This window comes from Podarcis raffonei, chromosome 9 (genome assembly GCF_027172205.1).
Source record: "Podarcis raffonei isolate rPodRaf1 chromosome 9, rPodRaf1.pri, whole genome shotgun sequence".
NCBI classification, from domain to species: Eukaryota; Metazoa; Chordata; class Lepidosauria; order Squamata; family Lacertidae; genus Podarcis; species Podarcis raffonei.
Window position 1 is genome coordinate 23,512,367 of NC_070610.1, and position 12,229 is coordinate 23,524,595.

Here is a 12,229-nt window from a genome sequence, read left to right on the forward strand (position 1 = left end):
ACCTCCATGCACAGCTGTGAGTCCAAAATGACTCCCAGGCTGCGCAGCTGGTCCTACAGGGGCACAGTTACCCCATTGAGGACCAGGGACCACTGTCTCTTAGAATAACCTACCTCACAGGATTGTTGCAAAGAAAAATGGAGAGGAGGAGAAATGTGTATACCACCTTGGGTTCCTTGAAGGAAAGTTGGCTATAAATGAAATAAAAAAATGAACAGTTGTCATGAAAATTGTTTGAATCCCTCCCCTCACCGCTAAAAATAAAGAAGTCACAAGTAACAGGGACGACTGAATTCATCTCATTAATCTTAGACCCAATGAGTCTCATGTTTTTCCAGCTCACTGGTGGCTTGCACATGTCTGGAATTGTTAGACACGGCATTTGTAAGATAAGTGAAAGTCATAAATAGTTCAGTTTTTGCATTTGTATTTCTAGCAAACAAGTAGTCAGGGTGAGGCTGTATTTATCCGAGACCTCACAAATCCAAAGTCTCTGCATTTGTGCGCTGGTGCTCCTTGTTACGATGAGCTACACAGGTTTCTCTGCAGAGTAAAGAAAGAAAAGACAACCATGGTCTCCTCACATCATCATCATCATCATCAAACCTTTTATTGGCACCACATACAAACATCCATAACATAACAGTACAGAGTTACCGCTTCCCCCGTGGCACAAAACATTTACCCAAAAAAAGGAGAGGCAGAGCACACTATTGTCACATCTCTAGGTCTCTAGGGAGATCAGTCATCTGCAATGTGTTTTGACGACAGAATACCAGATAAAGATATTTGGCCACTAACATGGTGAGCTCCTGGTCATTCCCCAATAGTAGAAATTGTATGACCTCCTACTCTGGTTTCCATTTGGGGATGCAGAGTTGCTCTAGGAATTGCTGGCGGAGATCAGCATATAGTGGTCTCCTCACATGAAACCACTTCCCACATTGGCTCCTCTGTTCCACCGCTGTTTTTAAATGTTTCCTGGTTGAGCCTAAGTATTTACAGTGGTACCTCGGGTTAAGAACTTAATTTGTTCTAGAGGTCCGTTCTTAACCTAAAACTGTTCTTAACCTGAAGCACCACTTTAGCTAATGGGGCCTCCTGCTGCTGCCACGCTGCCGGAGCACAATTTTTGTTCTCATCCTGAAGCAAAGTTCTTAACCCGAGGTAATATTTCTGGGTTAGCAGAGTCTGTAACCTGAAGCATCTGTAATCTGAAGCGTCTGTAACCTGAGATACCACTGTACTGAGAAGCAGTAATGGTTTCTGTGTGCTCTATCCCGAGCCAGTGTGGTGTAGTGGTTAAGAGCGGTAGTCACGTAATCTGGGGAACCGGGTTCGCGTCTCCGCTCCTCCACATGCAGCTGCTGGGTGACCTTGGGCTAGACACACTTCTCTGAAGTCTCTCAGCCCCACTCACCTCACAGAGTGTTTGTTGTGGGGGAGGAAGGGAAAGGAGAATGTTAGCCGCTTTGAGACTCCTTAAAGGGAGTGAAAGGCGGGATATCAAATCCAAACTCCTCTTCTTCTTCTTCTTCTTCTTCTTCTTCTTCTTCTTCTTCTTCTTCTTCTTCTATCTCTCTAATGGTTTAGAAGTGGGCATCTTTCCACCATCTTCCATGGTGATAGTCAAGGCAAGTAATTCATTTAGCTTCTCTGCGTCCTCCCTGTCCTCCTCCAGCCCTTTCACACCTTTGTCATCTCCCAACACTTTCTGGCCAGTTCCCTGCTCCTGGTGTATTTAAAGACAAGTTGATTGGCTGTCTTTTATGCCTTTTGCAGTTTGCTCCTCTCTCTCTCTCTGCTTGCCTTATCAACACTATGTTTTCACTCTTAGAATTACTGGAGGATTTGACGCATGACTCTGATATTCCGTGTCTTCTGCTGTGACATCAGGGAGTCACTGTCTCCTCAGCTTTTACTTTGGAAAAAAAAGATAATTAAAAAGAAATCACCACACTAGTCTTTCAGTTGTAAAAACATAGGCCTCTCCAGTGACTCGGTCGAGGGAGCCACCTCAAAGGATCCAGAAAGGAAATAAGTTATCCGATCACAGTCCTTGCAGCACAGTTTCCCTCCCACTGCTTTTCATGGCAACCCACAGGAAGCACATAAGAATGGAATAGGTCTATTATCCATTTGCTGTAGGAAGGGGAGGAATTAGGCAGTCTACTCCTCCAACCCTCAATATGTTTTAGAGGACAACTTCAATAAGGCAGTGGTTCCATGGCCAAGGGTCAGGGATTATGGGAGTTGTAGTCCAGCAAGATTTGATGCTGCTTTTGAATTATGGTGCTGGAGGAGACTCTTGAGAGTCCCATGGACTGCAAGAAGATCAAACCTATCCATTCTTAAGGAAATCAGCCCTGAGTGCTCACTGGAAGGACAGATTGTGAAGCTGAAGCTCCAATACTTTGGCCACCTCATGAGAAGAGAAGACTCCCTGGAAAAGACCCTGATGTTGGGAAAGATAGAGGGCACAAGGAGAAGGGGACGACAGAGGACAAGATGGTTGGATAGTGTTGTCGAAGCTACCAGCATGAGTTTGACCAAACTGCGGGAGGCAGTGGAAGACAGGAGTGCCTGGCGTGCTCTGGTCCAGGGGGTCACGAAGAGTTGGAAATGACTAGACGACCAAACAACAACAACAAAAGATTTGATGGCACAAATAAAGGGAAATAAAGTGTTGCAAGCTAGATCCCTCCCTCCCTCTCAAAGCATGAAGTTACACATCATCAGTCATGGCACAAATCCCTCTTTGTGTCACTATGACAACTTGGGATCTCACAATCCAAACAACTCTCACTGGCCATGCATTATGGCTTCCTAGGCACTTGATCCCTCCCCTTTTGTTTGATTTTTGGTAGCCCCAGGCAGGGCCGGATTTAGGTTTGATGAGGCCCTAAGCTACTGAAGGTAATGGGGCCCTTTATATGTCCAGCTGTCCTTTGTCAACAACAAATTGTCGCTGTTTTTTGTGTTGAATATATGCTACATGGTCATTTATGGACCTAATAGGTATCTAAAGCCATTTGCACATAACAAAGTATGTATTTTATCAAAGTAATTGTTGAACTGAAATACAACTAAGAAGAAGTATATTAATAGTGAAATACAATTAAGAAGAAGTATATTAATAGTGAAATAATTATTAAGCTGTAACTTAAAATGATTGGGTGCCCATTACAGTGGTACCTCGGGTTAAGTACTTAATTCATTCCAGAGGTCCGTTCTTAACCTGAAACGGTTCTTAACCTGAAGCACCACTTTAGCTAATGGGGCCTCCTGCTGCCACCACGCCGCCGGAGCCAGATTTCTGTTCTTATCCTGAAACAAACATCTTAACCTGAAGCACTATTTCTGGGTTAGCGGAGTGTGTAACCTGAAGCGTATGTAACCTGAAGCGTATGTAACCCGAGGTACCACTGTACTTACATCATGGGACCCTACACAACACAAAACACTGTTGCTGTATGTAGGTTTTATTTTATTTGTTTTTTATCTTATATTTTGGAAATGTACATCCAGGTTTTTTCCTTTAAATTTTTTTGGGGCCCCCAAGAGAGTGGGGCCCTAAGCTATAGCTTGTTTAGCTTATACGTAAATCTGGCACTGGTCCCTGGCATATAACTACATTGGTGGGAGAGGGTGTTACAAAATTTGCAATGGAATTTGCCTTCTTGCATCACAACTAAGAGTATCAAAAATACTTCCTGTTTCATTTCCTTTCTTTCTAGTAGTGGGAGGGAGGCTTCCCTCCTCTCCCCAGCAGATGTTAGCATTTTCGGTTCCAAGCTTGCCTGTGATGTAGAGGAGAAATGCCATTGAAAGAACGTGGTTCCTAGTTTCTGCAATAAAAGAAGATAAATTCGACGGGCAAGGGAGAGGGGAAGACTGCATGACTGCATCATGCGAGTTGACCTAGAAAATTGGTGGATTTTTCTAGCATAGGAAATGGGTGGGTTTAATTTTTTCCGCGTTAGCGTCGGTTCAATTCATTCTACAACCCTTACACATTAAGAACATTAAAAAGGGCCCTGCTGCATCAGGCCAGAGGCCCACCTACTTCAACATCCTCTTCCCAGGAGAAGCCAAATGATGCTTCTGGGAAGCCTGGAAGCAGAGGAGGAAAGCAATACCTCAAGGGTCAGCAAACTTTTCCAGCAGGGCGCTGGTCCACTGTCCCTCAGACCTTGTGGGGGGCCGGACTATATTTTGAAGGGAAAAAATGAACAAATTCCTATGCCCCACAAATAACCCAGAGATGCATTTTCAATAAAAGCACACATTCTACTTGTTATGTACAGTGGTACCTCGGGTTAAGTACTTAATTTGTTCTAGAGGTCCGTTCTTAACCTGAAACTGTTCTTAACCTGAAGCACCACTTTAGCTAATGGGGCCTCCCGCTGCCGCCGCGTTGCCAGAGCACGATTTCTGTTCTCATCCTGAAGTAAAGTTCTTAACCCGAGGTACTATTTCTGGGTTAGAGGAGTCTGTAACCTGAAGCGTATGTAACCTGAAGCATATGTAACCCAAGGTACCACTGTATTGAAGTTCTCACCCTGGCCACCAGGAGTATCGTGTATATAGTTTTCACTCAGGTCCATGTCAGTTACTTTAGGCGGGAAACCCTGGGTTGCTGTTACAATGTTGACAGCTGGCTGCCTATAAAAGCAGGCTGGCTGAGCTGTTTGCTGTTCAGTTCAGTTCCAGCTTACTATAAAGAACCTCTTGGAGAAATCTCTGTGTTGTCTGCTTTGTCAACCCACTACTTAATACTACTCATGTAAAAACACCAGCCGGCCACACAAATAACCCAGAGATGCATTTTAAATAAAAGGACACATTCTACTCATGTAAAAACACGCTGATTCCCAGACTGTCCGCAGGCCAGATTTAGAAGGTGATTGGGCCGGATCCAGCCCCCGGGCCTTAGTTTGCCTCTTCCCACTGTTTGTTCCCCAGCAAGTAGCATTCAGAGGCGTGTGGAGTCTGGAGCTTTCATTTAGCTGTCATTTGGTTAATAGACATTGGTTGGACATCTCTACATTCAGATCTTTTTTAGTAAAATGTTGCTGTTAATAGTACATTTATACTTATTAAAATTTTTATTATTTATTAAATTATATTTCTTATCTGCCCTTCACCATAAGGTCCCGGGTGGGTTACAACAGTGTAAAAATACAATATAGAAGAATATTTCATAGAAGAATATGAAAACAGTAAAAACATTTTACAATCAAATGAATAGACTGGGTCCTGTATGTATATATGTAAGTATGTATGTATGTATGTATGTATGTATGTATGTATGCATTTCTTGTTTCTAAATCGAACAGTTATTGCAAATATAGAAATACAAGTAGCCTCCAAATTGCTCTGTGCTGCCTGCGAAATAATGAACACCTTCTGTTCACAGTCCAGCCACTATAAAGATATTACGCCATTGTTAAATTGAATCTCTTACTCCACTGTTAAAACAAGTGATCAATATCCATTACCATTCACTGAAGGTTGGGACCGAAATGAGATTATATAGTAAATGAGCCACAGGCAAAGTAATGATCCCTTTACTCTGATATATGCAAAGATAGACCCAAAAGTAGATAATTACCTTTTTTTAAAATAAAAAAACTAGAAAATTTCTAGCATCCCAGAGAGGTGGATAAAACTTTTGTTTATAAATGTTTAGGATAAAATTTCATATTATGAAATTTGGAGTAGGATTTAGAAGGCCTAAAATTAAGAGCTAGCTAAAATGCTTTCTTGGCAAATGCCACCTTTTGGCAATTTGCACTCACTATACATATGATCCAGCAACAGTTAAGCACTTTAAAATTTCATAGATTTCAATGGTTGAGCATAGACTTAACTTTTAGCCTGAAATCAATGGAACTGAATGTGCTTACCTTTGTGCTTGCTATCTAGAGCATTGAGGAACCAAATCATTGTCTTGGGAACAGAAGTGATATTGTAGGTTAGGTGACTTTTTAAAAATAAAAATGACATCTCTGTATCTATTGAAAAGACGTAGAGAATCCAGTCCTTTTGTTTTTTAAAGAAATAAAAGCATTTTTAAAAGATAATTGAATCTTTGTTTACTTATACACCATTGCCAATTAACAGAACACTTTATATGGTAAATCTAAATAAATAAGTAGGATAGATATGTATCCCAAGAAGCTTAAACAAACTGCATCTGTTCCTGCGAGGAAAGGTGGGAGATAAATGTAGTAAAATTATACACACACACACACACACACATATATATAATACACACACACACACACACACATACACATACACTGTATATGATTTTTTTACGGAAAGAATAGTTTCACAGGTCTGGCTTATTTTAATGGTTCCTCGTGCATGTGCATTTAAAGCTGAGTCTATCAACTTCAGTTTCCGAAACAATATGTGAACTGAAAGACAGCCATCCTTCAAAATTTGCACATACCCTTCGGTATAAAGATCTGTTGGAAAATAAAACCCCTAGGTGGTTGTCACCAATGGAGGCTAAGGAAGTGAAAAAACTTAATATGGAATCTAAATGGCCAAAATACTGGGAAATTATAGAACAAGAAGGTGGAAATGTGAAATTACAGAGTTATGAGAAATTGAAGTTTAAAGTAAGGGACTGGCTTCATTATTACCAGATAAATGAAGTATTTAAACAGGACAGGAAAATTGGCTTCCAGGTGGAAAAGTCAAAGTTAGAAACAGAATTGTTAGAACCCAATACTAAGAATCTGTCAAGAATGTACAACTTGCTGTTGAAATGGAATACACAGGATGAAACGGTTAAATCAGCTATGATTAAATGGGCACAGGATATCAGACATGACATTATGTTTGCTGACTGGGAACAGTTATGGACCACCGGAATGAAGTTTACGGCATGTAATGCCCTAAGAGAGAATATTATGAAAATGATTTATAGGTGGTACATGACCCCAGTCAAGCTTGCAAAAATCTACCATTTGCCCAATAATAAATGTTGGAAGTGTAATGAATCTGAAGGTACTTTCTATCACCTTTGGTGGACGTGCCCAAGGATTAAGGCCTTCTGGGAAATGATCTATAATGAAATTAAGAAGGTGCTTAAGTGTACCTTTCATAAGAAACCAGAGGCTTTTCTCCTGGGCATGGTGGGCCAATTGGTGTCAAAGAAAGATAGGATGTTTTTTATGTATGCTACAACAGCAGCAAGAGTCCTCTTAGCAAAGTATTGGAAGACACAAGAACTACCCACGCTGGAAGAGTGGCAGACGAAGGTGATCGACTACATGGGACTGGCGGAGATGACGGGCAGAATCCGTGACCAAGGGAAAGAGACGGTGGAAGAAGACTGGAAGAAATTTAAATTTTATCTTAAAAATTGTTGTAAAATTAGTGAGTGTTAAAATGTTATGGGTAAAGCATAGCAGATTTGCAGCGATAAATGATTGGATAAGTGAAAAAAAGGTTAAAGAAAGGGAATTATAAGTAATTTAGATCAGGGGTTGCTGAAAAAATTTAAAATAGGGATGCAGAAAAGGGAGGCATGGGGAAGTCGTTGAAATTGGGTATAAGAAAAAATTATGAAATTATACATGTTTATGTGTTTGTTTGTCTGTGTATTGTTTGTTTGTAATGTCTTATAATATATGTTGAAAAACTAATAAAAATGTTATAAAAAAAACCAAAAAAAACAAAATTTGCACATATCCAAATTTTATGATGCAGAGTTTCAAACAACCAGTGTTTACAAGAATGCATATACTGGAGAAAGTGTGCGTGAAAATGAAGATATTAGTGAAAACAAAATACAATTTATTATTAGGAGAAATTTGCACCAAAATGCTGGTGGATTTTCATAAGGGTTTTTTAAAAATAAATCACAAATTGCTGAAATGCATATACTGGAGAAAGTGTGCGTGAAAATGAAGATATTAGTGAAAACAAAATACAATTTATTATTAGGAGAAATTTGCACCAAAATGCTGGTGGATTTTCATAAGGGTTTTTTAAAAAATAAATCACAAATTGCTGAAAAATGTGGAGAACTGAATGGAAAAATGAAAAATTGAAAGAACAGAAATGTACAGATCTTTCCATACCTACTTGGAAGTAAAACAAAAAGTCAAAACCTGTTGAACTCAGTGGGGTATACTTTCAAATAACGATGCACAGTTTCAGCTTCAACAGCTGTTTGAAATAAATGGGGTTTTAGGGGTCTTGCAAGTGTTTTAGACTGATAAACCATATATACTGTTAAGGTGTGGGTGAGCATATCAGACGACACAGTGATTCTTCAAACAGCTCTTGTTTACTCACAGGTCAGAAGAGAACTGAACTGAAGGGTTCAGGCAGCCTGCTTATATAGAGCTCCACTACAATGCAACAGTAACCATTTTCTGTAACTATCCAATCCCTGAACGTCACTTTCAATCCCTTATTTGCATATGTGGACCTGAGTGAAAACTATCTACAGTATCCCCCTGCTGGCCCAGGGTGAGAACTTCAGTACATAACATATACCACAAAATGTTGGTCAGGATCTAGATAACAACTTTTGGCATGTCCACATTAAACTACTTGCTTATGGTCCTGATAGTACAAAGGAGGCTTTGCATCAACTTTCAAGAAAAGAGTTTTCTTGTCAGCGACGACCTCTATTTTTGAAAAGTCAGAAAGTAAGAAGAAAACCCCCCAAATACATCCCAGGGAACAATCACTGTCCAATATGAAATTGAAAATTGAACTTCTCTAAATGTACAGTAAAAGCAGTAATAGCACAAGGCAATGGAAAACCTTCAATTACACAGTAAAAGTGCAGTTCAATAATTTATTCAGGGCAGTGGGGAAATAAAACAGGTACACTGGAAGAATCAAAAAGTCAAGGAACATGGAATAATTACTAGACTGACATTTAGGCATTCTAAAAATGTCTCAACCTGTACTGAAAACTGTACTGGATTGTCCTACAGTCTCTAAAGGATTATGGTTTCAAAAGTGATGGGGGGAGATAGGGATTGTGTCCGTTTAAGAATTCCATGGCAGGAGCTCATCTATTTCAATGATCTATCTCCCTAATCTGCATGTGATTAACACAATTAAATTCTTAGAGATCAGGAATGGGCATCCCTACATAGCAGATATAGTTTGCTGATGCTTTTTTTGTCTTTTGATTAGCGATATCCGTGTCATACATCCATGTTCATCATACTGATGAACGGACGCAAACTGAAATGTTATGTCACCTCACACACAGTGCTTTACTTATGAATTGCTTCAAACATGCTGGGTGGTATCCAACGAAGTCATAGAGTTGTTGCTTAGTCGTTTAGTCGTGTCCGACTCCTCGTGACCCCATGGACCAGAGCACGCCAGGCACTCCTGTCTTCCACTGCCTCCCGCAGTTTGGTCAAACTCATGCTGGTAGCTTCGAGAACACTGTCCAACCATCTCATCCTCTGTCGTCCCCTTCTCCTTGTGCCCTCCATCTTTTCCAACACCAGGGTCTTTTCCAGCGAGTCTTCTCTTCTCATGAGGTGGCCAAAGTAGTCTCAGCTTCACGATCTGTCCTTCCAGTGAGCACTCAGGGCTGATTTCCTTCAGAATGGATAGGTTTGATCTTCTTGCAGTCCATGGGACTCTCAGGAGTCTCCTCCAGCACCATAATTCAAAAGCATCAATTCTTTGGCGATCAGCCTTCTTTATGGTCCAGCTCTCACTTCCATACATCACTACTGGGAAAGTCATAGAGCAGGTCTATTGAACTCAATGGACCTCAATAAAGTGCAGTGATTTTGTTTATTCTACTCTGGGTTTAGATGGGTACAACCCACAGCTTCCAGGAATACAAGGCTCAGAATTAAGTGAAGGAGCATCTCCACCCGCATCGTTCTGCCCGGACATTGAGGTCCTCCTCTGAGGGCCTTCTGGCGGTTCCCTCATTGCGAGAAGTGAAGCTACAGGGAAACAGGTAAAGGGTCTTCTTGGTAGTGGCGCCCGCCCTGTGGAACGCCCTCCCATCAGATGTCAAAGAAACAAATAACTATCAGACGTTTAGAAGACATCTGAAGGCAGCCCTGTTTAGGGAAGTTTTTTTAATGACTGATGTTTTAATGTATTTTTAATCTTTTGTTGGAAGCCACCCAGAGTGGCTAGGGAAACTCAGCCAGATGGGCGGGATATAAATAATAAATTATTACTGTTGTTGTTGTTGTAAAAAAAACCCTGATGCACATGCATGAGCTAACTATAACCAGATGGTCATTTAGCCACAGATGAAGCAGTCACTAGCAGTAGATGAAAAATAAGACAGTATTTTAATAAATGTGTCAGCAATATTAAGAATTTTTGGAAATTTATTAGATGCACATCTATGCATTATTCCTTAACATGCTGATGGAATCTTGGCAGTCATTCTTGATGCACTGTCCATCAAGGTGAAAGCATAAAATCCACTGCCATCGTTTTCCACTGGCCCTTCTACTTTATTGATATGGCAGAGCTGTCGATTCACAAATGGTTAGCCAGAAATGGCCCAAGTCATTGAGACACTCAATGCCAATGGTGACTCTCATCTCGTATCTTCCCTCTACCTCTGATGGTCAAGCTGTTGGTGCCACTAAACCTACAATAGTTTGTTTTATTGAATTATTCTATACCATAGAATCATGGAATTGTAGAGTTGGAAGGGACCCTGAGGGTTATGTTGTCCAACCTCCTGCAACGCAAGAATCTCAACTAAAGCATCCATGACAGATGCCCATCCAACTTCTGCTTAGAAACCTCCAAGGAAGGAGTGGTAATATGCTGCTCAGAGAGACATTCCATGATCAAATCATAGGGATGTTACCAGGAAGGCTTTGGTAATTCAGGGACTGTCCCTGGAAAATCGGGACACTTGGAGGGCATGCTCTTTTGTGACCTCTGTGCACACCCCATGCATCTAAAGCACGTTCTCCTCCTCCCCACCAAAAAAGGATCATGGGAGCTGTAGTTTAATGGTGCTGGAAACTGTAGCTCTGTAGTGTGAAACTACACTTCCCAGGATTCTTTGCTGGTGGTGGGGAATGTATTTTAAATATATGGTGTGCACGATCTAGCCGTTGTTTGCCTTGCTTGGGAGAGAAATTAAAACTGTTAGCTATTGCTTGTTTGGAGCATGTTTGGTTCACCAGAGGTTACGGCCTGAGGTGTTATGTGAATTGATTCCAACAAGGACTGCTGAGCACAGCCAAGATAGTATTTAAGCTTCCTGAGCCCTCTGCCTGAATTACTTTTTGTTTTCTCCAGCTCTCTTATTTATCTTCCTTCTGCAGGGAAGGATTTAGTGGACTCATAATACAGCTGTGTGGGTTCCTTTTGCTCTGTGTTTGTTTGCTTTGGCATGAAATAGTTGGGTCTGTTTGGATGGAGGTGGGGGGGCAGCGCAGTGCCACATCAGGGCAAGCATGGAGGCAAAGGGTTAATTTGAAGCCCGCTGGTCTTAGGAGATTAGTTCAGGTTTAATTGGTGTCTTCCAGCCCTTTTCTAGCTGTGCTGAATCCCAGATGGCAAATTTTCTTATTAGAGGCAAAAGCATTGCCCATGAATACCAGGAGAACAAAGACGCTTAGCCCTTCTAGGGTCTTTTTTTGAGTGTTCAGAGAACATCGTAAACATTATTTCAGCCATCCTCCCAATGCATGTTATGCACATTTGACTTGCACAATTTCATGTTGAGAATTCCATTCCTCCCGTGCTGCAGATATGCGGGATTGTTACATGTCATATGTCTGTTTACATTCCAGCACTGATTATTGGAGTCTTGTGGGCGGAAAGGGAGATATGCTGTTTCCGCTCTGTATAGCTATTGTTTTTGCAGTTCTCTCTCTGAGGACAAAAGACAGAGGGAGAAGCCATGTTTTCTTTGTGCTTTTATGTGTGATTTTGTGCGCGATAAATTAGGCTTAGATGTCACACCTCATGGCTCAACTTCTGTTTGGACTTTGCTAGTCATGTGCTCAAGGGACGTGAGTGGCGCTGTGGGTTAAACCACAGAGCCTAGGACTTGCCGATCAGAAGGTCGGCGGTTCGAATCCCCGCTACGGGGTGTGCTCCCGTTGCTTGGTCCCTGCTCCTGCCAACCTAGCAGTTTGAAAGCACGTCAGAGTGCAAGTAGATAAATAGGTATCGCTCCGGCGGGAAAGTAAACGGTGTTTCCGTGTGCTGCTCTGGTTCGCCAGAAGCGGCT